This window comes from Strongylocentrotus purpuratus, unplaced genomic scaffold (assembly GCF_000002235.5).
Source record: "Strongylocentrotus purpuratus isolate Spur 01 unplaced genomic scaffold, Spur_5.0 spur5_scaffold_12, whole genome shotgun sequence".
Lineage (NCBI taxonomy): Eukaryota > Metazoa > Echinodermata > Echinoidea > Camarodonta > Strongylocentrotidae > Strongylocentrotus > Strongylocentrotus purpuratus.
The window spans coordinates 23,959,226-23,985,813 of NW_022145597.1; positions in this window are offsets into that span (position 1 = coordinate 23,959,226).

Below are 26,588 nucleotides of genomic sequence, written 5' to 3' on the forward strand. Positions count from 1 at the left end.
ATCTTTCATTTCAAACACTTTGATACACTGTGCTGAGTGGACTATATTTTTCTGTAATTATTTTTCTGTAATTATTAGCTACCAAAATTTATATCGTGAATAAAATCTACAACTACTTGTACATGTATGTTGGTCAAGTTAACAGACTCAGAACAATTTATTCAATGAGATTACATTTGATTCATTTGAAATTGAAGTATACATGTATGTTGAAAAATCAATTACAGACAATGTAATTTGTAGTATGGATTGTCAGTATGTGATAACGTGTAAGGATTGCTTTACCTGACTGCTATTAAGCATGTGTATGCTTGTAAGTAAGCAACCAGGGGACCAATGGCTTTAAGCTCTCTTTGAGGGACTTGGTAATGAGGAATAAAGCCTTACCAAAGGGCACGAGCGCATTGACTTAGTTTCGAATCCCGGATGTCCTGGTTACGAGACCACTGCTCTACCGCTGAGCCATCGCGCCTCCTCTACCAATGTAATACAAGCACATTATGAGCAATATTCTTGCACATTTTGTTCACTGTACATGTCTTTTAAGACTTTCAGATTTTTCTCTCCTTTGTAATTCAGGAAAATGTGAGGCTTTATAGAACTTTGTATAGCTGATGTACATTTAAGCACACAGAGGCAGTCTCTTCTGAGTTTGTTTATTGCTTGGTTACACTTTTTCTCTTCTTTTAAACTGATGAAGTAAATGGATGAAACAAAGTAGCTGGCAAGCTGCACGCAAACAAATATTTCCTATGGCTGCATACTCTCTATCTTGTGGGCTGTAATAGGTACAGAGATGTAGGCCTATTGTGCATTCATTAAAATAAATAATTGTTTTAAAAAGTTTACTGCATCATAAATGTAGGCCTAAGTGGGAACAAGCCTCAAGTTTTCACTTCAATACGGCCATTGTTATGTAATTCTGTTCTCAAAAAGTCAAAACCTACAAGAAATTACTCTAATTCCCATTTTTGTGGGTGTATTTTCTATTCTGAGCTTTGCAATGATTATAACACTCGTAATTCACTCGAATAGAACCCACTTAAAGCCCCTCTGCACTAGTTGGCCAGGAGGGATTAGACCTCCCTGCATGGTCACTGACAGGTGGTTATCTCATCAAATCAGCTCTCAATTAAGATAAGAAAGAGGGGATTATGGGGGACCAACGGTCACCGATTAGGCATTGTTTGCTATATAGAGGGTGCAAGTAGCTTTTAGTATTGCAGTGGGGCTTTAAACATCATGTTACGCTAAACGTAATAAATTTTTAATCAGAAAAAAAAAATCACTTCCCCATTTTCTATGTTTGCTTCACTGTCCAAAATGCCACCTAATGGCTTTGAGCATAGAAATGACAAGTACCTTTTAAGTATGTCTTAGTTGTGCAATTTCTCATTCAAATAATACACTGTTTGTATTTATGTATCTCAGTAAGTTCATATACTCTCTTGGTTTATAGATCATAAAATGTTTAATTGCCCCTCGTTACTTTGTTTCTGCTTTTAATACCCTTTTCCTGTTCCTTTTTTTGTCAAATGTATTTCATCCACATGTATAATGGTTTCACACAGAGCACAAACAAAACTCAAATAAGCATGGAATATATTAGTTTCCTGTCAGAATATATTTGTTGGATAAGTTGCAAACTGGTGTTCATAAATACAGTAACATCAATGTCAGCTCATGTCATACCATGAGATACATGTATAGATATATGGCACATATAGAATAATCATTACTTAACATTTTGTACATGTATATATTGAACATGTTCGTTGATTATGTCATTAAAATACAATTGTATCGTGTTATTGATTTTGCAGAGCCATTTTAGGCAATTTTTTGAAGATATGAAATATTTTTATGTTGAAGTAATGCATTTATGAAAATATAAAGTACTTTATACAATGTAAAAGTTGTTTCCTTTCCTTTTTTCCGTTTATGTTTTTAAATGTACATGTAAGTTGTAATGTGCGTTCTTCAATAGCTAGTGAGTTATGAATTGATCCGTTAACGGTTATACAAAGTTTTGGGGAAATTTTGAAATTGGGTGGATAGTGATTCTTTACAATTTTGATATATTTGAATGCTCCTGTGGATGTGTTATAAGCACTAGAACATTTAGCCCCTAAAATACTTCTGTTTTCAAGAAAAATTTAATATAAAAACTTAACGGTGCTCCTGGTAAATTTTGATGAAGGCCGTACATTGGTAGCTGCGACCATGAAATTCTCAGAATATGTAGATTCGATATATAATTTTTAAACGGGAATAGCCAATCGGTCAAATTTAGTCAAGAAACATTGTTTTATAGCTTAATTAATATCTTGACCTTGAGAGGGAGCTATACAGCATAAAGAGTTTATTGTTTACAATTTCATAACTTTAGATTCGATTTCAACCGCGACAACTATCGCTTCATATTGTAGGATCGCATATGCTTCCAATATGTTCATTTGAACCAAATTCATGACTCGTACCAAAACTGTGTATTACCTTTAAACTATTGGGAGTTTTCTAGTTTCTATGTTTTGCAAGCAATCAAATTTGTGGACACTCAACATCGACTCTGCGTGAATTTTGTATTCATTTTTGGAGCCTCTCAACTGTGATTTAGTTATGGGAACATTCTAGGTGTGGAGAAACTATGAACCAAATATAATGAAACAAACAAGATCATTCAACTCAATTGATGCATATTTTCCTTGAAAGTGTACTGCCAATATATGAGTAATATCTTGGGCTTAAAGGGCCAGCATTTTCATTTACCTACATGTATCTCTCTCTCTCTCTCTCTCTCTCTCTCTCTTCCCCTCTCTCTCTCTCCCCCTCCCTCTCTCTCTCTCCCTCTCTCTCTCTCTTCCCCCTCTCTCTCCCTCCCTCCCCCTCTCTCTCTCTCTCTCCCCCTCCCTCCCTCTCTCTCTCTCTCCCTCTCTCTCTATCTTTCTTTATCTCCCTCTCTCCCCTCATTTTATCTACCTACCTCCCAATATATCTGTCTTTCTTTATATATATATATATATATATATATATCTCTTTCTCACGTCCGCCTTTATAGACTTGTTAGAAATATAATTAAACAAAATGATCATGATTATATCATAACTCCTCTCTCTCTCTCTCTCTCTCTCTCTCTCTCTCTCTCTGTATCTTCTCTCAATTTACCTATTTATCTATCTTATAAGCTATCTATATATCATGTATCTTTCTAATCTATCTACCTATCTATCTATCTAATTATCCATCTCTATTTCTTTCTATATATCTATTTCTCGCGTCCGCCTTGTTTGATTAGAAATAGATATATAGAAAGAAATGGAGATGGGTAATTAGATAGTAGATAGCTAGATAAATAGATACAAGATAATTATATAGATAGCAGATACCTAAAACCCCTGAGCTTGCGGAGGTCCAACCCCTGTACCCCTACAAGGGGCCCTATATAAGGCGGGCCCCTGGATGCTCACTAGTTGACCGTTATTTAATGCCTAAAACCCTTGAGCTTTAAGGGGATCCACCCCCTGGACCCCACGCCAATTAGTGACCTGCCAGTGTCACAAATAAGGTATCAAAATGTGCTCATCTGACCGTAATTAAATGCCTAAAACCCCTCAGCTTCAGGGGGTTCCATCCCTTGATTAAAACCTTACCCCTTAGCCCCCCCCCCCCCCCCCAACTTTGAATATCGTTCCACGGGGCATGCATGTAACATAATTATAAGAGCAGATTTTTTTTTTCTTATTCCCCCATACGTTTTTGGTCGTTACGCCAATGTACCCTCGCATTTCGTCACCCCGGTCATGAAAAGAAATCGCCACCCCTGAAAGTTACAATACAGCCAATTTTAATACCACACATATAAGAAGAAGAAAGGGGGAAATTAAACCTCTCTTTCCGAAAATTCTGTAGAAGACGGTCACTTTCTTGTTCGATATTTTACAGTGTATGTTAAGCCACGTATATAGGGGCATGGGTGTCGATCCCGGGGGGGATGGGGGGGATATATCCCCCCCCCCCCCCCCAATATTTCAGGTGGGGGGGATGGCCTGTACAATCATCCCCCCCCCCCCCCAATAATTCACCATCAAAAAAAAAAAAAAATGAAGTGAAAAATTAATAATGAGAGCCCGGATAAGAGTAGTTAATGGTTATTACTCGCAAGATGACCATCAATATACACATTTTGCTATCTCATTTTCATAATACATACATAATATGCGAAGTAAATGAGACAACCGTATATGAGACAAGAATAAATTGAATTCTCGCTCATACGGCTTCATCAGGAATTGATGAATTTATTCGATTTGTTCAATCAACAGCATCATAGAAATGCAGTGCGCCAAATGCAAAGACGCAGCGTTAAAAAGCATCGAGCTAAATGTTAAGCGCGAAGCGCAAAAGTAGCCATCTGCAATGCACTGCATCAGACAATCCTGGACAGTGTAAACATAGATGAAATCTGTGACAAATTCGTGATGAGATCGGAGACAAGGAGAAAGCTTCCGCGCTTTGCGCGGGAGCAGGGAAAATGAATTCATACAAGGATTTAAAGTCGAGAATGGTACAACGAATCGTTTTCTTTCTCTAATAATCTAATGAAATTTCAAAGCTTCCGCGCTTTGCGCGGGAGCAAGGAAACTGAATTCAGAAAAGGATTTAGAGTTGACAACGGTACAAGGAATCGTCTTCTTTCTCTAATAATTTAATGAAATGTCAAAGCTTCTGCGCTTTGCGCGGAAGGGGGGGGGGGGGACTTGTTTCTTTGTTTGTTTTTATTTCTGCATTTTCAAAATGAAACATAATCATATACACAAAGTAACAAATATTTCTTCATTTTACATAATTATACATTTTTAAGTACATTGAATAAGATGCGTACAAACACAAATATAATTTCAATGAAAATTTCAGTGAGCAGTGAGCTGCTATCATTGGTATTTGACAAAAGGAAAAGACGTGAGTCATTTTGACCAGGTCAAAAAGTACTTGCAAAAAAATAAATAATTGAAAATGCAGGAGACCTTGGCGGTCAGCTTGAAATCGATGGCGGGACTGAATTCAGACCGAAGGATTTTAGAGTCGAGAATGATATATCGAATCGTCTTCTTTCTTTAATAATCTAATGAAACGTCAGAGCACAATGGTACGCCATTAAGTATTTGAAGCGATGCCAAAAGCAGGCGTCATATCCCAATATAATTTAACTCAAAGAATACCATGCAGAATGATGTATGCGATTTACGTAAGCAATCTGTACAGATACGCTCTAATGGCACAGTACGGATTATCATGACTAGTTGTGCATGAAAACATAATACAAGCATTCAACACGACTCTATTGATCTACAATGGACTTGAAAGGTGTTTTTCTTTCTTGTGCATGAAAACATAATACAAGCATTCAACACGACTCTAATGATCTACAATGGACTTGAAAGGTGTTTTTCTTTCTTTTTAACAATGTACATATTTTCCTTTCATGGTGCAACATACGTCATGTAAGCGGGAAATAATAAAGTCCACAAGGTCGTGAGCAGTGAGCTGCTATCATTGGTATTTGACAAAAGGAAAAGACGTGAGTCATTTTGACCAGGTCAAAAAGTACTTGAAAAAAGATAAATAACAGAAAATGCAGGAGACCTCCATCATGAGCGGTCAGCTTGAAATCGATGGCGGGACTGAATTCAGACCGAAGGATTTTAGAGTCGAGAATGATATATCGAATCGTCTTCTTTCTTTAATAATCTAATGAAACGTCAGAGCTTCCGCGGGGGGGGGGGGGACTGATTCAGACAAGGATTAAGAGTCGAGAATGGTACATCGAATCGTCTTCTTTTTTTAATATTCTAATGAAACGTCAGAGCTTCGCGCGTAGCGCGGAAGCTCTGAGTAATTCAAACAAGGATTAAGAGTCGAGAACGGTCCAACAAATCCTCTTCTTTCTCTAATAATTTAATGAAACGTCAAAATTTCCGCGCTTCGCGGGGGAGCTAGGGGCAAACTTCTCCTCCCTGCATCCAACCCCCTAGTGAGCGCGCTTTGCGTGCTCACTACCCCCCCCCCCCTTAAAATGAAATCCTGGCTACGCGCTTGGGGAGGGGTGTAACCTGCCACACGCTTCTACCTCTTGGTTGCTTTGATCCATGGCCGAAAATATTTTGGCACCTATCATCCCCCCCAACCACGGATACAAATCGACACCCTTGTATAGGGGCATTCAATTTAGGGGAAGGGGCTTTTAGCAAGCTACAGCCCATGAGACCGACAATCTCACCGGCCTTTTAAAAACTTTGTTGACGGTTTACTATAGACCGATGGAACACGAGACAGACAGTCTAAGAAACTGACATAATATCTCTACCTTCTCATTATGTAATTTCTCTGTGTCGTCAGTCTCATGGGCTGTCGATCTCGAGCGGGATGTTAGTCTACATGCATGACACCATGTTGGATAAGCTAAAGCGTTCAACTATCCCGAAGATTGGTCAATCCCTGTGAATAATTTTTCTTCTTCTTCTCTTCTCTCTCTCTCTCTCTCTCTCTCTCTCTCTACCTCTCGCGCTCACTGCCACCCCTCTGTGTCTCTCTCCCTCAGTAGATGTGATTTATGCAGACGACACTCATGTTAGGAAAAAGGGGCTATCGACATAATACCTCTTCCGTCAATGATCGATTACAAGACAAAAGCACAACTAAATGAATAGACAATATTATTAAAACAATTGTCTAACGATAATATAATCATGGACCTACTAACGGTAGGTCCATGATATAATCAAAGAGCAGAAACACCTCTGCTAGCAGCTGACGCTGACTCATCATCGCGTGATTACAATCATTAACCAATGGGAGGCGGAATCCGCGAATCCAGGGCGTCTCAGAAACTCACAAGTCGCATCCATAAAGTCTGGTCGACCAACTTTGTCTCATCATTTTTTCACAATTGCGAATATTATTCTCTTATTTGGAAGAAGAGAATTAATATCCACAAAGAACTCAATGAGGAGGATTTCAAACTTTTTTCCCTGTCGGCCGTGCTGACTGTTGGTGCACACGCCATTGTGTGGGGGCGAGTTTGGTATGTAAACAAATACTTTATTTCAGTTCATTTTCTACAAAGAAAACCGTAACTCTAAACACAAATCAATGAATAATTATATAATATGTGTTTATTTGAGTTAATCTAATACAGGTATAGTTTTAGAAGAGAAATTCTCCAAAAAAGAATTGGACACGGAAGTTTACTGCCTGACCTCACTGTCTACTAAAGACAAAGAATAACATTACACAGGCTCTATAAAAAGTTGAAAACATAATTATAAGAGCGCATTTTTCCCATAACCTTTCTAAATACGAGCATATCAAGGAATGAAAATCCCGCACCGATTTAAAAAGGCAATAAATCATAATATATCCGTCTAACATGTGATTTTGGTGTCTAAACCTAGGTTCATATTGCTCCGATTGTCTCATTTTCGCTCGCGTGAACATTGCCAGCACAAACCACTGACATCTACCTCCTACACGGATCATCGCACATTCCCATTCACTATACGTTACGTACTAAAAGGCTGTATTGTCTGACCGTTCATGAATATTCATGTTTTTGCTAAACTCGGCAAAATGTTTGCTTTTACTAAATGGAAAAATTACGGTGGGGGTTGGATGAAATGGACAAAACGAAATAGGCAGAAGTGATCTATGATAATTCATGCTTTTTATGTTTCGTGTGCTCGACCTATAATCTTCAAATCGCTTGGTAAACTGAGTCCAAAGTTAGACTTGTTTCATATAGGCAACGACGAGCTTGCAACCTATTTTGAAAAATTACGGTGGGTGAACTTTCAAAAGTCAATGAGACATGAGGGCTCCAATGAAAGAGCTAGTGATAACGTACGTCGGGGTGGATGTGCTTTTCGTTTAAACAAAAAATGAATTTTTAACGATTTTTAAAAAAAACGTCCATAGGCTAACATGTTAGGCTGCTGAATCTGACCATGCTCTGACGATAGGGGGCGTTGTGAAATGAGACTAAACGGAGCCATATGTGAGGTCGAAGAATCCATTCGTACTACTTAAAAAGGGTTGATGGCCACCAGGAACCCGGAAATCTAAGATGGCGTCCATATATGACCGCCAGTCTCCGAAATATTTACAATAAAGTTATGAATCGCGAGATTAAAATATGTTTTAGAGGTCAGGATATTCACGGGTATAGTCCGGCAGCCATCTCGATATACCTTGTTTTAGGGTCTATAGTTTTTTTTTCTTCGGATTATAGTTCCTTAGACCATCAATTTGAAGAATTCGATTGCTGACACTCTGTCAGCATTGAGCAATTTGAGATATGTGACGTCATACAAAATGGCCGCCAAAATCCCCTTTTAAACCAAAATTAATGATATAAAAAGTTTTAACAGCATTTTACTACATTAAATTGCAGTCAAATATCTTGATTTTTTTCTAGAATCATCACTAAATAAAAATTGCGATGCTGTATGATCACAAATGATATGCAAATTTGCATAATTCGGAATGGCGCCCTCTATAGACACATTAACTTGCATAGGTCAAAATGATGGCCAAATACCAATTTCTAACATGAGATTATCATATGTCATGAGTCAGATGCACTGGATACAGTGAGTAAAGATTGTGCTGCACATTTATTTTTATTTTGTAATTTGATACTCGAAGAAAACACGGTTGAATTTTATGCTCTCTGTCCCATAGATATGAAGTGGCATATGGTGATAAATGCCCATTTTCAGTGACAGCGTTAAGAAACAAGATTTGTATTCTAAGGTACTAGATTCTTTTAAACTAACCTAAACATTACAAACTACCACTACGATGCAGGACTATATCCGTTTATAAGTTTGCTTCAAAATCTTGAAATTTGTTTGAAAGCCCTCTAAAGTGTTGGGAACCCTAAAATTTTCCATGCGGAAGAGGGTGTCATTTAACACATAATTCTGCAAAGTAAGGTCGTGACTGTAATGCGTGCTTCCACACGAATGTTTGCAAATGAGTTCTCTTAACATTTTCTACAAACGCTTCAGTAGTTTGAGGTAGTGAGGCGAGGTTTGGGGTATTTGGAGCTCCTAGTCTTCGGACCCTTGATAGCCACACGTTGATACGAGCCTCTGACATTCAGTTGGTTGTTGACTGTCCATAACATGAAGCAAAGCATTGAGTAGGTTGAGTGATGACATATGACCATGCTGCATCAACATTGCCAACTCAGTCCTAAGGGAGTCGAATCTTCTGCTTCATCACTTTCAGCATTGTACCCTATCCAATGCCAAAGTATGCCCCAAGAGTGTCGCATCCCGTCAACGCATGTCCTGCCAACATCGATGGAATGATTGCCTAACTTGTCTACATTTGCAGGAACATCAATAACAGTTCGATTTGTGAAGGGGCGTCTCCATGGTCATTGGCGTTTTATAAGTCCGTCATGTAGATAATGATGCAAAAGTAGTAGACGTAGACGTCTGTGTCATCCACTAGGACCCTAACATACATCTTCTCATTAGCATCAATTCCAATCGCTTGCTGTTCTTTGATGTTGCCTGCTTCATCATAACTATGTTGTGAACAGACCTTTCCTTGGCATGACATCACTGCCTGGAATCACTTCAACAGGAACCTCATCTTGACGGTAAAGGCCTGCTTGTGCTGTTGCCTATTTCTGAGCACCCAATCATCCTGCAGACTCGCGCATATAATTATGATGTCGATCAACTGCAGTTTGTTGTCATGAAAAGATAGTGAAGTTAGCAACACTAGAGACACGTTTCAACAACTTCTCTCCCTAGCTTTATTGATCTTTCCAAAGCTTTTGACTGCGTACAACATAAACGCCTATGGAAGATTATGAGCTAGATGGGCTTTCCAGCACATATAATTCAATCATCCAGTCGCTCTACCAATACCAAGAAGCAACAGTAAGAGCAGAGAATGGCGACACCGAAAGGTTCACTATTGGTCAAGTTGTCCGTCAAGGCTGCAACCTATCACCATAAATTTTCAACATCTATGCTGAATTTATCATGAGAAAGGCATTTTATGGTCAAGTTTCTGTTGGTGGACGAACGATCACCAACCTAAGATACGCCGACAATACAACACTCTCTGGCGTATTAATGGGGAAGGGTATGGGGGGGGGGGGGTTGGGGACAGTTGAACCCTCAAACAAAATTCAAACTGTTTTTTTTTTATATATTCGTTACCAGTGATTTACAAATGTTACTGAAATGACATGATTTTCCTGGGTTTTTTCTCACTTTTTAGTAAATTATTATTTGTTAAGCGTATGTTGGAAAATGACAAATCCTAAATCCACAGTCAAGCAAAAAATATGCTTATTTAAAAGCCTACATGTCAGGGTCCGCAGAACAGCGGGGCTCAGGGGACTCGAGCCCCCCTAACTTTTTGTATAAAGTATGTTAAAGAGAACTAGAAAGAAAGAAAGTGACCCGAGGTGAAATGAGGTATCAAAATATGTTCATTTTACAGTTAATAAATGCTTGAAACCCTTGAGCTTTCGGGGCTGTGCCCCTTGAACACCACGCCAATTTGCGCTCCTCTCTTCCTGATCGTAAATACTTCAACCCCCCCCCCCCACCCCGCTTTAAAAAAAAAAGTTCCGCGGGGCCTGCATGTAACATGTATGAGTGGTGGTGATGCAGATTGTTTTTCTGCCCCTCTAAGTGTTTTTGCTCAGTATGCCACTGACAACACTTATAACAAGAACATCAGAAGAACTACTAGAACTCCTTAAAAAAGAGTGAAGGATGCAAGTGAATAATTTGGACCCTACCTCAATGTGAAAAAGATCAAGATCATGATCGGTGGAAATTAACTACATGCAACAGAGCATGGTGGTTCATGGAGAAGAAGTTGATCAAGTGGACAAGTTTATATAATGTTCTTGGGTCAATGATTGTCAAGGAGGGTGGAAGTTCGGCAATATCTGCCTTTGAAATGTGGTGTTGGAGGAAGCTACTTGGGATATCATGAAGAGATTACAACACCAATGGACACAATTAATGTCCATCATCGGAGATCAACCGCCACTTGCTACCAGGATTGACAAGTACAAGCTACAATAGTTTGGTCACGTGAGCAGAAGATCAGGAGACAACCTTGACAAATTATCATTCAAGGTACCTTTGAAGAAACACGTAACAAAGGAAGACTCAAGCTCAGATGGACTGACGACCTTAGGGAAATCACTAGCCACCCTCTAAATACTACATACACTCTACCGGATTGCAGGAGACAGATGCCGATCAAAAGGTCTCATCAAACGGGTCACAAGGGTGAGCCATGATCTGACAACGACAACGACGACGAACAGTAAGAGATAGTTTCGTGGAGGGCAGCAGTGACGCGGGACTCAGTTGGAAGACTCTCGACCCGTTATGACCTCTAAATACTCTCGGATCTGTCAAACACCAAGCAAACATCATCAGATTTTCATCCACAGCAGAGCACAACCATCAATGACTGTACAAGGTTGTTCCAGTGTCTCATGCCTGGCTGACATCTCAACTTTTGTCAAATTCTATAAGTCCGTCTTTGACATGGGAGTGCTCGTTTCCAGAATCATCAAAAAGTGCTGTTGGGACTGGTGAAAGCTCTTATGACAAAATGTCCTTGACATTGACCTCTCTTGTACTTGTCTGCAGTCCTATTACTCTGGAGTAGATCAACTTTTCATAGACTTTCGTACCCCAACATTGACTTCGTCATGGCTGCCACGGTTTGAACATTCTTGGAAATTGTGACATAGAATCCACCAGGTAATTTCTTTTGAAAATCATGCATTTGTCTAGTATAGATGTCAACTGCTTTATCCACATTCACTGACGTTGGAGCAATGTTGGTCTAAATAAAGCCTATTAATTGAATAATAATGTGTGCCGTAAAACCATTTCTCACCGATTTGTTGAAAAATAAATTCTTTCATAGCCATTTTTTTCTTGACATATGTAGGGTAGGTGTAGGGAATTGGAGACCACCAAGCTTGAACCCATCACTGTCTGTCCGTGTTGGCTCCAATATTGATATAGCGACATATGTGGCCTTCAACAACACTACTGCATATATCCAATTCATTTCGAAGACTACAGTGCGTTCTCTCTACGAGAAATTTGGCAAAATTGACCAAGATAAGCAATTTTGATCGTAAAATTTTGCTCTGATATAAAAACACAATTTTCACTGAATGTTGTGGTGTATGCAGATATTTAGGGGTGGCTCTTAAAAAAATAGTTTTAAAAGGAAGTTTATGAAATGTGCCAACCATCACAGAAAGCTTATGGCCACTGTGTGTTGTGAATGGGTGTTGCAATTCACATTATGAATGGTGTATGATCAGAAATGTGAGTAGGTAATGGGGGACACCAGGTCCAAGATGGGGGCCTACTTCTCCCCGGTTGTCCATTTCATGTTGAAAGGCACTATCATGAAACATATTTGGTTGTACGTGTCACCATTCTAATTTGAATGCATTTAATTTTAAGAAGTTGTTCCTATGCTGTGAGTTTGATAAATGTAAAAGTCATATTGCCAGAACATTATTCTGAAAGTATTTTAACATATTTGAGAGCACCTTTATTACTGTAAACAAAAAACTACAAAAATATTTTGGGCCCCATTGTTTTAAAATCATTTCAAAATTACAGTAAGTTCATTGGCTGCATGTATATCTTTCAAAAAGTGTTTGAACTAACTATAACAATCCCATTTTCATTCAAATTGTATTTAAAATGTCTTGATTTGTAACTGTCCCTTATTACCTACACATGTAGGTAATGAGAGACCTTTGGTGATGACGTCATTAATCATTGTTATCTTATTAATCAGTTACATCATCACCACAATTTCATTACCAAATCAAGAGAAAAAATACTAAAGAGAATACAAAAATGTCTGTATGTGTAACATTGTTCATGTTTATGTAAATTATGCAAAGGTGCTTAAGGGTCTTCCATTCCCCACACCTACCCTATCTAAATTTGTACCAAACACGATGAAAGATTAATGCAACACAACTGCAATTGTTTCCCCCTAAAAGCATTTAATATGATTTCAACGTGACATAGATTTAAGAAATTGGCATTTGGCTGGCACACATATTTTATTCAAATTAATATGTTTATAGAGGGCGCTATTTCAAAATATGCAAATAAGCTGGTCATCTCTGGCCATGCAACACCACGAAACATATTTTTAGTGATGGTCCTAGAGAGATACAGACATTTGGCTGCCAAAAATTGTAGAAAAAAATCCTTATTATATATTTATTATTCATTTTTAAAGGAAAATCATGTACTTTGGCGGCCATTTTGTATGACGTCATATATCTTAAATTGCTCAAGGCTGACAGAGTGTCAGCAATCGGATTCTTGAAATAGAAAGTCTAAGCAATCAAAATCCATTGAAAAAAAAACTATAGACCATAAAACAAGGTTAGGCCAATAATCTGGATTTGGCTGCCGGACTAGTAAGATTTAAACAATGATAAAGGTTTAGAGTAGCCTTATACTCGTAACATAGCAGTATGCAATTTACCAATACTTAAGGAGAGGAGAGTAGAAAATTCGCAAAATCCCTTTCAAATCACTCTATTATTTGGTCAGACCTGGTTACCTCAGAAAAAACAACACTAATATATCTATTCGCCGTATTCCCACTTGTCAACAATTCCAATTCAAAACAAAAATGTTTAAATATATCCCACTGTCATTTTTAGTTGATATTACTCAACAAAAGTTGAAAAACTTGTTTTATTTTGTTTATCGTTATTGCAGGTATACTAAGTGCTTGTCTCCTCCCCCAAGTAGGCTGTTTAAAATGTACCTATTTAATCTTTTTACCCTGCTTGTATTGACTTTTATAAGAAATTTGTATGTAAACAATAACAGCTCATGTTTTTGTTGTATTTCTGGAAACTTGTGCAGAATGTTTATGGTTTTTAAGTTACAGAATCTAAGTCTTATTTTTTGATATTGCTAGTTTTTTTTTACATGTATATCTTTAAAAGTATTATCGATTGTGCCTAACACTGTAAACATGAATATTCCGGCCATGGCTGTCCTTCATGTAAAATTTTATTTGAATGAACCATGTTTGTGCTATAATAAAAACCACTTTTGAATCGAATTAAATTGAATTGACCAATACAAAATATGACCGCCATTTTGTATTCAAATTGGCCGCCGGACACCGAAGTCAGCCATAAATCGTTATACATATTTATCTTAGAGCTGTAACTTTGGTGTCTATACCTTGGTTTCGGTGGTCGAAAATCCATTTAGGCCGCTTAAAATGTGGTATGGCCAACGGAAAACGTTGAAATACATGAAGGTGTTCAAAATAACCAATAAATACTGCTAAAAAAATGTTCCCTAAAAAGAATGGCTCTTCAACTGCCTTCATATTCTAAATAATTATGACAAGTAACAGCTCAAAAATGAGGCCCGATTTTTATGCCACATGTCTGTGTAGTCCCATATACATCTTTCTGTGTATATGCAGTGCTTGTAACTTTATCAAGACTGGACCATAATAATTATCTTGCTTGCAGACACGACAGGGTGCATTAAACTGAGTTATCATTGAATTTCTCATATCCCAGCCAGGGTTTCGTTTGTGCAGACACAACAAGGTGCATTAAACTGAATTACCACGGAATTTATCATCTTCAAGCCAGAGTTTTGTTCTTTTGTGCCACGCAAGACTTCTTAAGAACAAAATGCCGAAGAAAGTAGGTTTTCATTCCATTAATATTTATATTCGATGACTGATTGATTGATTTCATTGAGGATGTTTTAGTGTTTTTATGTTGTTGATTAATTTATATATGATTGATTGATTGATTATTGGATTGATTAATTGGTTGTTTAACTGATGTATGATTGATTGAATGGTAGTTGGTTTGTTAGTTGATGGATTGATGATTTTATTAATTGATTGATTGTTGGATTGATTGAATGGTTTATGGTTAGTTGATGGATTGATGATTTGATTGATTGATTGTTGGGTTGATTGATTGATTGATTGATTGTTGGATTAATTGATTGATTGATTGATTGATTGTTGGATTAATTGATTGATTGGTTGGTTGATTGTTGGATTAATTGATTGATTGATTGATTGATTGTTGGATTAATTGATTGATTGGTTGGTTGATTGTTGGATTGATTGAATGGTTGGTTGGTTGGTTACTTAATGGATTGATCGATTGATTGTTGTTTAACTGATGTATGATTGATTGAATGGTTGGTTGGTTTGTTAGTTGATGGATTGATGATTTTATTAATTGATTGATTGTTGGATTGATTGAATGGTTTATGGTTAGTTGATGGATTGATGATTTGATTGATTGATTGTTGGGTTGATTGATTGATTGATTGATTGTTGGATTAATTGATTGATTGATTGATTGATTGTTGGATTGATTGAATGGTTAATGGTTAGTTGATGGATTGATGATTTGTTGGATTAATTGATTGATTGATAGATTGATTGATTGATTGATTGTTGGATTAATTGATTGATTGATTGATTGATTGTTGGATTAATTGATTGATTGGTTGTTTGATTGTTGGATTGATTGAATGGTTGGTTAGTTAATGGATTGATGATTTGATCGATTGATTGTTGGATTAATTGATTGATTGATTGATTGATTGTTGGATTAATTGATTGATTGGTTGTTTGATTGTTGGATTGATTGAATGGTTGGTTAGTTAATGGATTGATGATTTGATCGATTGATTGTTGGATTAATTGATTAATTAATCTTTCAATTCACTTAAACAAAAGGGAGTCCTTGGAAGGTTTTGTGTGATAATACAGTTGAAAGAAGCAACTTTCCAGCCCTCTTTCTTTCCTTGTTTGTTTTTCTTCTTCTTTTTTTTTGTCTTTCTCTCTCTCTTCTTATTATATTATTTCATGTATAAGCGTTGATTTATTTTGTTTACTTCAGCAGATAAAGCGTTTTTGAAAGAAAAAAAAAAGAACATGAAATGGCTAAGTTCTTTATCATTATTATTATTACTATTATTGTTTTAAACGAATAGGGAAATATATGAAAGAGTTGTTTAATTTAGCAATTGATGTTGATTAAGAATTATACTTTGTATTGTATTTTGATTATTCTGAATGTGATGTAAAGTCAGTATGATGTAAATTGCATGCTTTTGATTATTATGTACTGCTTCTGGTATTGAGGAAATAAAACACCTTTAAAAAATTAAAAAATTAAAAAAGATTAGGAGTTTCATGGGTCTCATTGGTGTTTGAATGTAGGTATGAATGTTGCTTTATTCAACAATAAACATCGCCTTAATACTTTAGACTTATTTCTCTCCTAATTTTTCTCTTCTCTCTACCTTTTTGGCAGTGACTCTGTGTGTCCCCCCCCCCCTCTCTCTCTCCTCCCCCCCCACCTCTCTCTCTCTCTCTCTCTCTTTCCTTTTCCCCTCTGTCTGCCTGTCTTTCTCCGTCCCTCTCCCCTTCTCTATTCTTCCCCCCCCCCTCTCTCTCTCTCTTATGCATATATATTGGATTATATAGAGCTTTCCATTTTCTCTCCCCCTTCCCTCTCTCGCTTATAATATATATATATACTTTAAACACAATTAGCTGAAAGGAAGCAGTAAGACTAAGTACGGTAGCATTGGGTCGAATCAGACCCAAGCCGACGTCCATCGACCACCTACCCAGGATGGGACCAGCCATAAGCCTGATCGCCACCGCAGTCGTAGAAAATCTGGTGCATGCGTGATCAACGAAGCGGACGACGAGAGGGAGCGTGTAAAGACGGTGGAAGATGTCCAGCAAGCTCTGGATGAAGTGGTCGACATCATGGTGGAAAACGTCGATCGTATACGCGACAGGGATGAAAAGATCGAGGATTTGGAAAGGACGGCGGAAAATATTCACGAACAAGTAAGTGTCAGCCTTTATCATAGGGGGAAATCCTAGAGGGAGAGGAACAGAGGCAGTGGGATGGGGGCTTAATAAACGTCAAAGCTTTTGTGTTCACTTCATGTTCGATTTAGCAAAAAGAGCTCTGAATTATATTATTCCATTTTGATACCCCTTCTCTGTAATCATATGAATTTCATTTCCAATTTGGGTCCAGAGTACAAACGTGATTCGTAGCAGTATTTATCTTAGTCCAGAATCTGGCCTATTTAATTTTGATCTCCACCACCACACCAACGCAATATGCGACCTCCCCTGACTTACTTGCTGCCAGCCGAAGATGGCGTGATCCTATTATGACGCCAGGCGAAGAAGAAAAAAAGGCTGGGCTGGTAATGATAATTACCCTATCTTCGGCGGTTTGAATCAAGTGTAGGGAATATAATTTAAGAACCGGCCAGATTCTAGACTATATTTATCTTAGCACTTGCAAAAGCCCATTTTGAAGGAAAAAATTGCAGTTTCATTTCCAAGTGTTTTTAAATTGGACGAGAAAGGCAACAAAGTTCAAAGACCTTAAAATCCACAATTAAAATGATTTTTTTGCTGTATTTTGGGTGATATTTTTGTTGTATTTTGTTCTGTTACAGGCCAAAGAACTACGTCGCGTGAGTAAGAAGCTGTTGAGGAGAAATTATTGGAGAAGAAACCGTTGCTGGATACTCTTCGTAGTGTTTGTGTTCTTGTGCTTGATAATAATAATGATATTAATTATTAAATAGTTTCTGCGCTCTATATTTTATAGAGCGCAGAAACTATCCAACATTAAGTATAATATTCTACTGCGCTACAAGAGCTCCTGATATGCTTAAATTTAGAGTTAATGAAACGAAACAGATGTGTTTTCAGTTTCGATTTAAAGACATTTACATTTCCTGACTTCAAATGGCAAGTTATTCCAGAGTTTTGGGGCTGCACGAGCAAATGCTCGATCACCTAGCGTTATTTTTGTTTTGATAGATGGGATCTGCAGCAACAAAGTATCTCGGGAACTGTGCAAATTGCGATTGTGTTGATTATGTTTGAAATTCAACAGTTCTTTGATATAAGTGGGAGCTTGACCAAGCAGCGTTTTATATACAATCAGCAAGATTTTGAATGCTATTCTCTGGCGTACTGGTAACCAATGTAGATTTCTTAAAATTGGGGTGATCCGTGTGAATTTGGAATAACCACTCAGCCTTGTACAGGTGTTTTGAACCCGTTGCAATCTCACTATTTGAGAGTCAGGGATCCGATACAAGAGACCATTAAAATAGTCCAACTTATTGGTGATACATGTATGAACAATGTCTTTCGTAATGTCCTTATCTAAATATTTACGAATACGTCTGAGAATATAGATCATGTAGTATGCTGATTTACAAACATTATTTTGTGATGTGCTCTCTCATATTCAAATTCGAATCGAACTTTACTCCGAGATTTCTTGCACTAACAGATGGTTCTAGTAGGCCTACAGAGTCTCCAATTGATACACTGTTTAAGTTGATAGCTGTTGTCATGGTATGCTTCCTTGAAGTACATTGCCGGGTACGAAAAAGTAGTTATTATTACAGGTCTAGCCCAGTTTTAACGCCCCTGTCTCATATTGAAATGGAAGCTCGTATTACCAATCATGTGAAAGAATATGCATGATGATTAATGTTGCAGGGAAACCGCCTACTAATTGATATATTTGGTAAATTATTATATCTATCCGAACTGGATAGATATTGCGAAGCAGGGGCGGATCTGGTGGGGGGGGGGGGGGTCGGCGGTTTAAACGCCCCCCTGGGGCACCCAAGTGTAGAAAAAAAGACGAAAAAAAAAGGGGGGGGAGGAAAAGAAGAAAAAAGGAAAACAGTAAAACGGCGCAATTTTTGGAAAATCCTGGATCCGCCCCTGCGTGGTCCCATATAAAACTTTTTGTGTACAGTGCTTGTAACTTTTCTAAGACTGGGCCAAATTCTTCTTATCATTTTGATGATTCCAAAACCTTGTAGTACACACCAATACTTATATGCTACGTGATCAACCTCTTCTGATCGATTCCACAACGTTTCTTTCACAATGCAATCGCATGACTAGAACTGGTCTATACAATGGCAATTCCTACATGCATTAAAAGCATGTATTTTGTTTTCTTTTATTCTTTCTTTGTATATGTATAATCCTTCTTTTTCTTTCTTTCGGGCCTGTCTATCTGTCTGTCTGTCTTTTTATTTTTATTTTATCCCACTTTTTTCTGTCTTTCTTTCCTTCTTTCTGTCTTTCTTTCCTTCTTTTCCCCCTTTTTTTCTTCTCCTCTATCTCTCTATTTTTATAGGTATTGTAAGTTAATTATCATTATTATGTAATTTATGTGTATTGTATGTTTATTTTGTTATGGCGATCCCATCACAAGCCCTGTGCTTTAAGGGGATTTCCCCTCCTTCCTACATTGTAAATATATATTTTATTATATTTTCTTCCGACCTGCTCTTACTGATAAATGTGTATATCTTAATTATGAGTCATAATTCTAGTGATCACATCCTTTCGAGATGAATCCAGTCCGTATTATAGTGGAACCCACTCCAAAGTCGTGGTTGAATCACTTTTTTTCAGAGTGGAATCATCCATTTCGAGAGTAGGTAATACATATCCACTCCGCGAGTCACGTCACTCCTATACACTTAGGGAGTGGTTATTAGAAAACACCCTTTAAAAAGTTTAGAAACTCAAGTTTGATTGATTGCACCTTACTTGTTGAGACAATACCGGAGACATCCCTCGTTACATCTGAATCTGAAATATTTATCACCAAACTTGAAATTGGAATCAATCCGATTATTTAAATTAAAATGGTCACCTAAAATGTTAATTGGTGGGGGGGGGGGGGGAATTTTCAAATGAAATTGAGGGCACATGCACATTGTAAATAATTATCCATATGTATGTACATCGTTTTCTATTGTTGAATTTTGTATTGTATTATCTATCAATTGTATGTTCACTGTCAAAAAGCCCTGGGAAGCAAAGTGTTAATGTAATGTTTGCATGCATGGACCAATAAAATAATCTTGAATCTTGAATTATCACCGCTATGTTTAGTATCATTAGAAAGTTTGCTATTCGTCTTTGAACTAATACCCCATTTCTTATGGTTTGTCAGTCACGGAATATGCATTTTATCGAATAAGGGGCGAGGTCAAAAGTGAAAAGTTGCAAAATGCACTGCTTTTGTTCAGCTGTGCGTTCCTATTTCTTTGAAGAAAATATGGCTGTTGTTTAGTGCACTGCATAACAATATCAACGCCCACAAGTACCTTTTGCAACTTTTAACTTTTGATCACTTCATATTTCTCACGAATTTGGAAGATTTTTTTCTTTCTTTTAGTGCTCCTCGAATGTTTTCAGGTTTAAAAGAAATGGGGGGGGGGGCATCGAACCTGCAAGTTTCATGTCAAAACAGAATTTTAGGATATCTTGTAAACTGGTGTTCAGAAAAACATTAACATCAATGTTAGCTCTTGTCATATCATGAGATAAAATATATTGCACATATAGAATAATCATTACTTAACATTTTGTACATATTGTAACAAATCAGTGTTTTAGTATTGGACGAAGGTTAAGCATTTTCTGTTGTACGAGCATGCGCTATAGCAATATGGTGCATCGTTGATTTAGCAATTACCAAACTGAAGGAAAATGAGCATAAATTACATATAATAATCATATTGGTGCAATTATCATGTTTCTTTTGGGGATATTATTTGTATAGTAGTTATCTAATCAGGAATAAGGGGTTATACTGAAGATTATATGTGAAGATTTTATGGGATTAGCAGAAATGTTGTGTTGAAGTGTTGTTTTACTAACGAGGACATAATTGTTCTTTTATACGATTATGTATAGGGAAATTGTTAGAGTGGTCAGGATTGTGTAATTAGGACTTTCCACTGCACTGCATCCGATACAGGCCAGCCTCACCGAGGCTGGCCTACTTGTAGTTGGCGCTGGCCTTAGTCTTTACTTGAAGTCTTACTTCTCGTCCACACTTGTACTTGTGTTGATCGAGTTTACCCTGAATGTTGGTTGGTTCGCATTAAAGGAATTCAACATGCAACTCATGATTGGTCTGATTTCTTAGAACAGTGAAACCGTAGTTAGACAACGAGATCGAGAATCAGTGACAGGAGTTGACAAAGCATGGAGACTGATTGGTGATTGATTGATTGATTGCTCGAAGGATGTTCAATTGACTGCTGCTGTGCACAACGATTGGGGTGACCGATTGCAGTCGAAGGATGCATGATTGTTAAATACGCCCTGTGACGCGAGCAGTGAAAGAACTCCAGCCATCAAGCTACGGGCATATATTTTGTCCAAACGAACGACGGGGAGCGCCAGGCCAGACACGGGCATCCTGACAAATACTCCGTGTCAAGCCAAGGTGGCAGAATCGTGTCCGTTACAATAATTATATTGAACATGTTCATTGATTATGTCTTTAAAATACAATTATTGTGTATGCGTGTTATTCATTTTGCAAAGCAGATTTATGCTATATTTTGAAGATATGAAAACAAATTATGTTGAAGTAATGCATTTATATATATATATATAATAAAGTACTTTATACAATGTAAAAGTTGTTTTCCTTTCCTGTTTTCCAATTTTACATGTGTAAGTTATAATGTGGGTTCTACAATAGCTAGTGAGTTATGAATTGACCCAGTTTTCCAGTTTCTATGCCGCTTTGCAAGCAATCAAATATTTGGACACTTAACATATCGACTCTGCGTGAATTTTGTATTCATTTTTTGGGCCTCTCTTTCACTTGTGATTTAGTTATGGGAACATTCTAGGTGTGGGGCATCGATGAACCAAACAGCGTGAAACAAACGAGACCATTCAACTCAATATTGATGCATATTTTTTTTTTTTCCTCGGAAGTGTGAGTAATATCTCTACCTACATTTCTCTCTCTCTCTCTCTCTCTCGCTCTCTCTCTCTCTCTTTCTCTTGGTTTGTCTCTCAATTTCTCCCTCTCTGTCTCCCATTCAAAGAAAAGGAAAGTTAACAGGAATTTAATTTACTAAACATTGCGCATGCCTCTTTATTTATCGATGAAGGTTTTTATAATAGCGATACGCGCATATCGTAAAAGAGATCGTTTTCGCTGTGGCAATCATTACCTGCCGATTGTAGCTGGTAGATATTCAAATACTCCAAGGGAAATGAGGCTATGTACGCTGTGCAATTTGCAATCGCTTGGGGATGAATTTCATTACTTGTTTGCAGTGGCGTAGACAGGTCTGTACACCTGGGGGGATGACTCGGGGGCGGATCTAGCTTTTTGCTAAGGGGGGTTGACAAATAATGACGATGCGGAGCATCGTCCACGAGCCGCGAAGCGGCGAACCGATTTTTTTGGGGGTGTTTATTTGAACCCCGTAAGTGATGTTTTCCTGGCATCTATTAACACAATGGAGACCATAAAAAGCAGTGCATGATAACGTCTTTTTAAATCAAGTAACAGTTAAATACACAGATATATCCAGAGTTATCATGTGTTTGGTTAAGTTACCAGATGAGTTGAATATCTTCTCACAATATTTGCACTTGAAAGGGTTTCTCTCCAGCGTGCGTTCTTTTTTCTTTCTTTTTTTCTTTTTTTTTTTTTTTCTTCTTTTTTTTTTCCTTTTTTGTTTTGTTTGTTTTTTGGGCCGCCCAAGGGGGGGGGGTTTAAACCCTCTACCCCCCCCCCCCCCGTAGATCCGCGCCTGTTTAATCTTGTGGTTATCTTGTGGTTTCCAAACCACAAGATAACCACAAAATACTTGTAAGATTTTCTTTTCTTTTACCGTCTGAATTGGCTTTCACCGTGTGAATGCGGCTAATAACAATAAACACAATTACAATAATGATGAGGATTATTATTATCATCATCATAATTATTATTATTATTGATATTATAATTGTTATCATTATTATTATTACTATTATTATCATCATTATGACTTATTAAGTAAGCAAATATCATTCCCCAAACCTGGGGGGGGGGGGATGATTGTACATGCCATCCCCCCACCTTGTGAGGTGGGGGGATGCATCCCCCTCATCCCCCCCGTTGTCTACGCCCCTGCTTGTTTGTATGCCCTACCTTTCGTTCTGACAGAAAATTGTTCATCGATAAATATTTTATTGAAAGACCAAATACACTGAAAATGGATCAGCTTTTTAACTCCAATAATGTACAAACACGTTTAAACTTAGTAAAATTCTGTCGAAAAATAATGCTTAGTTTTCATCAATTTAAGTATGTGCAAAAAACATGTTATGAGTTCGATATTACTTTATTTTTCTCTTTTTTGTCTTAAATCAATTTATTAAATTGATATCAAGAATATTTTCAGTAATTCATTAATTCAGATATCAATTTACTGGCGCCAGTAAATTTCTTTTTCAATTGCTTCCATTAATTTCGTCATTAATTTTAGTTTTAATTAATATTATCGTTTTGTTTTTTATTATTATTATTATTATTATCATCATCAATATTGTTATTACCATTATCATCATAATTTTCTCACTATTGTCGATGGTGTTATTTTGTATGGATTAACAGTAATTCTATTTGTATTGTATATTTCACAGTGTTAAATTGACAAATTCAAACTGATTGTAAACTTCTCCAATACCCCAATGTGGGTGACATGAGAATGAATATTCATTGTCATTGTGGACATATTGTGAGAGGATAGGAAAGCGTGTCTGCTTTTTGTTATAGGGGTGAGAAGCAGGCGCGGATCCAGGATTTCTTAGGGGGGGGGGCAAATTTGAAATAAATTTGAAATTTAGTGTGCTGAAATTTGAAAATCGTGCCGGCCAATATTTCGCTCTGTGTGTGTGTGTGTGTGTGTGTGTGTGTGGGGGGGGGGGGGTAGTGAGCCCTTTTCCCCCTTTTTATTTGGCTCTCGAAAATTTGAAAATCGCACCAGCCTAAAATTCTCTCAGTGTGGGGGGGGGGGGGTAGCGAGCACCACCAAGGGCCCTAAGGCAGGCCCTGGATGCTCATCTGACCGTAATGAAGTACCTAAATCCCCCGAGTTTCTGGGGGCTCTGCCCTCCCCCCCCCTGGACTCCACCAAGGGCCCTGAAGCGGTCCCCTGGATGCTCATATGACCGTAATTAAATACCTAAACCCCTGAGCTTCCGGGGGCTCTGCCCCCTAGACCCTACCAAGAGCCCTAAGGCGGCCCCTGTATGCTCATCTGACAGTAATTAAATACCTAAAACCCCAAAGCTTCTGGGGGCTCTGCCCGCTGGACCCCACCAAGGGCCCTAAGGCGGCCCAAGGATGCTCATCTGACCGTAGTTAAATTAAAACCCTGAGCTTCCGGGGGCTCAGCCCCTTGTCCCCCTGCCGAGGCTCAGGACCTGGAACCCACGCCAATTTACGCTCTACCTGTACTAATACTCCACTTTGAAAAAGATCCGTGGGGCCTGCATGTAACGTGTAAGAGTGGTGGTGATGCAGATTTTTCTTCTGCCCCCCCCCGCTCCATGTGTTTTTGCTCAATACGTCTACCCCTGGAAGGTGAGCTCCTGAAATGTTTGCCCCCCCCCCCCCCATCCCAATCTGCTTCCGGCGCACCTGCACCTATATATCTATCTATCTTAGAAGCTATCTATATATCATGTATCTATCTATCTATCTAGTTATCCATCTCTATTTCTTTCTATATATCCATTTTTCGCGTTCAACTTGTTTGATTGTTAGAAACAAATTTAAACGAAATGATTTGTGTTTATAACACAGCACTAAACTAATAGAGGGCGCTCTACGCAGCGACCAGACAATGAGTATGACTAGGGGCGGCGATTTCTTTTCATGACCGGGGGGACGAAATGCGAGGAACGAGGGAGGAGTGACGTAATAAGCAACAAAAAAAACAATTTTTTTTTTTTTTTTTGGGGGGGGGGGGGGGGGGGGAGGTAGAAAAAAATCCGCATCATCACCGCTCTTACATGTTACATGCAGGCGCATGCCCCAGCGGAACGTTTTTCAAAGTGGGAGTGGGGGGGGGGGCTAAAGTATTTGTGATCAGATAGAGCAAAGCAAGTGGGGCGTAAATTGGCGTGAGGTCCAGGGGCAAAGCCCCGACGGGGGTCAAGGGGCGGAGCCAATGAAGCTTAGAGTTTTTAGACATTTAATAAGGGTCAGATGAGCATATTTTGGTACCTTAATTGTGACACTTGCATGGAGGTCACTAATCGGAGCGGGGTCCAGGGGGCGAAGATTAGAGTTTTTAGACATTTAATAAGGGTCAGATGAGCATATTTTGGTACCTTAATTGTGACACTTGCATGGACGTCATTAATCGGAGCGGGGTCCAGGGGGCGAAGCCCCAGAAGCTCAGCGGTTTTAGGCATTAAATTACGATCAGGTGAGCATCCAGGGGCCGTCTTAGGCCCTTGGTGTGATCTAGGGGCGGAGCCCCCGGAAGCTCAGGGTTTTAGGCTTTTGAATATGGTCAGATGAGCATCCAGTGGCCCGCTTAGGGCCCTGGTGTGGTCCAAGGGCGGAGCCCCCGGAAGCTCAGGTGTTTTAGGCATTTATTTATGGTCAGCTGAGCAACCAGGGGCCCACCTTAGGGCTCTTGGTAGGGTACAGGGGACAGAGCCCCCGGAAGCTCAGGGAATTACCATGCCATTTCAGGAACATTTGTAAATTAGTCACTGGTATCGAATTAGAAATAAACCACGTTCGAATTTTATCGGGAGGAGGAGGGGGACTGCCCCAAGCCCGAGTGAGTGAGCATAGTGAATGAGAGGGGTGAAGGGGACGAAAGTGAGTACCCCCTCACAGGTTTTGAAGTTTTGTTGTATTACAAAATTATATTCCTTGGCAAAACTATAGTATGAAAACAAACAATGTACTTTTTTCACACTTCACTTTTCAACAATATTTACTTGTACATTTTGAAGGATGTTATGCGAGGGAGCATAGCTCCCGAGCCAGGAGATTTTTGCATTTTCATTTGTCTAAATGCTGCACTCTTGGGCCCTCCAAAGCCTAATAGTGTGTTGAAGTCTTTAGTCAGTATTTGTTGTACATTATTTTTTTGCACTTTTTCAAATTTTCGGGGGGGGGGGGACGACCCCCTCCTCCAAAAATCGAGGGGGGGGGGGGACGTGTCCCCCCGTCCTCCCCGGGATCGCCGCCCCTGAGTATGACAGTGTACCCTATTTTTAAGATTCTATAGTGGTAATACTTTTTAATTCAATACCGAGCAAACAGATGCACTGGAGTTTTTGACACTATATGCAGTTAGTATGCAAAGAGAACAATAGGTTCGTCAACGTCAGAATCATGTTAGAAACAAATTTAAACAAAGTTATTTGTGTTTATAACTCAGCACTAGACTAATAGAGGGCGCTCTACGCAGCGACCAGACAGTGAGTATGACAGTGTACCCTATTTTTTATGGTGCATGCATAAACAGTCATGGCATGTTTGTGAATAACAGTCAGAACATTAACTTTGTAGAGGTGTCATGGACGAGTGGATATGTCACCGGACTGTGGATCACAAGGTTCGCGGT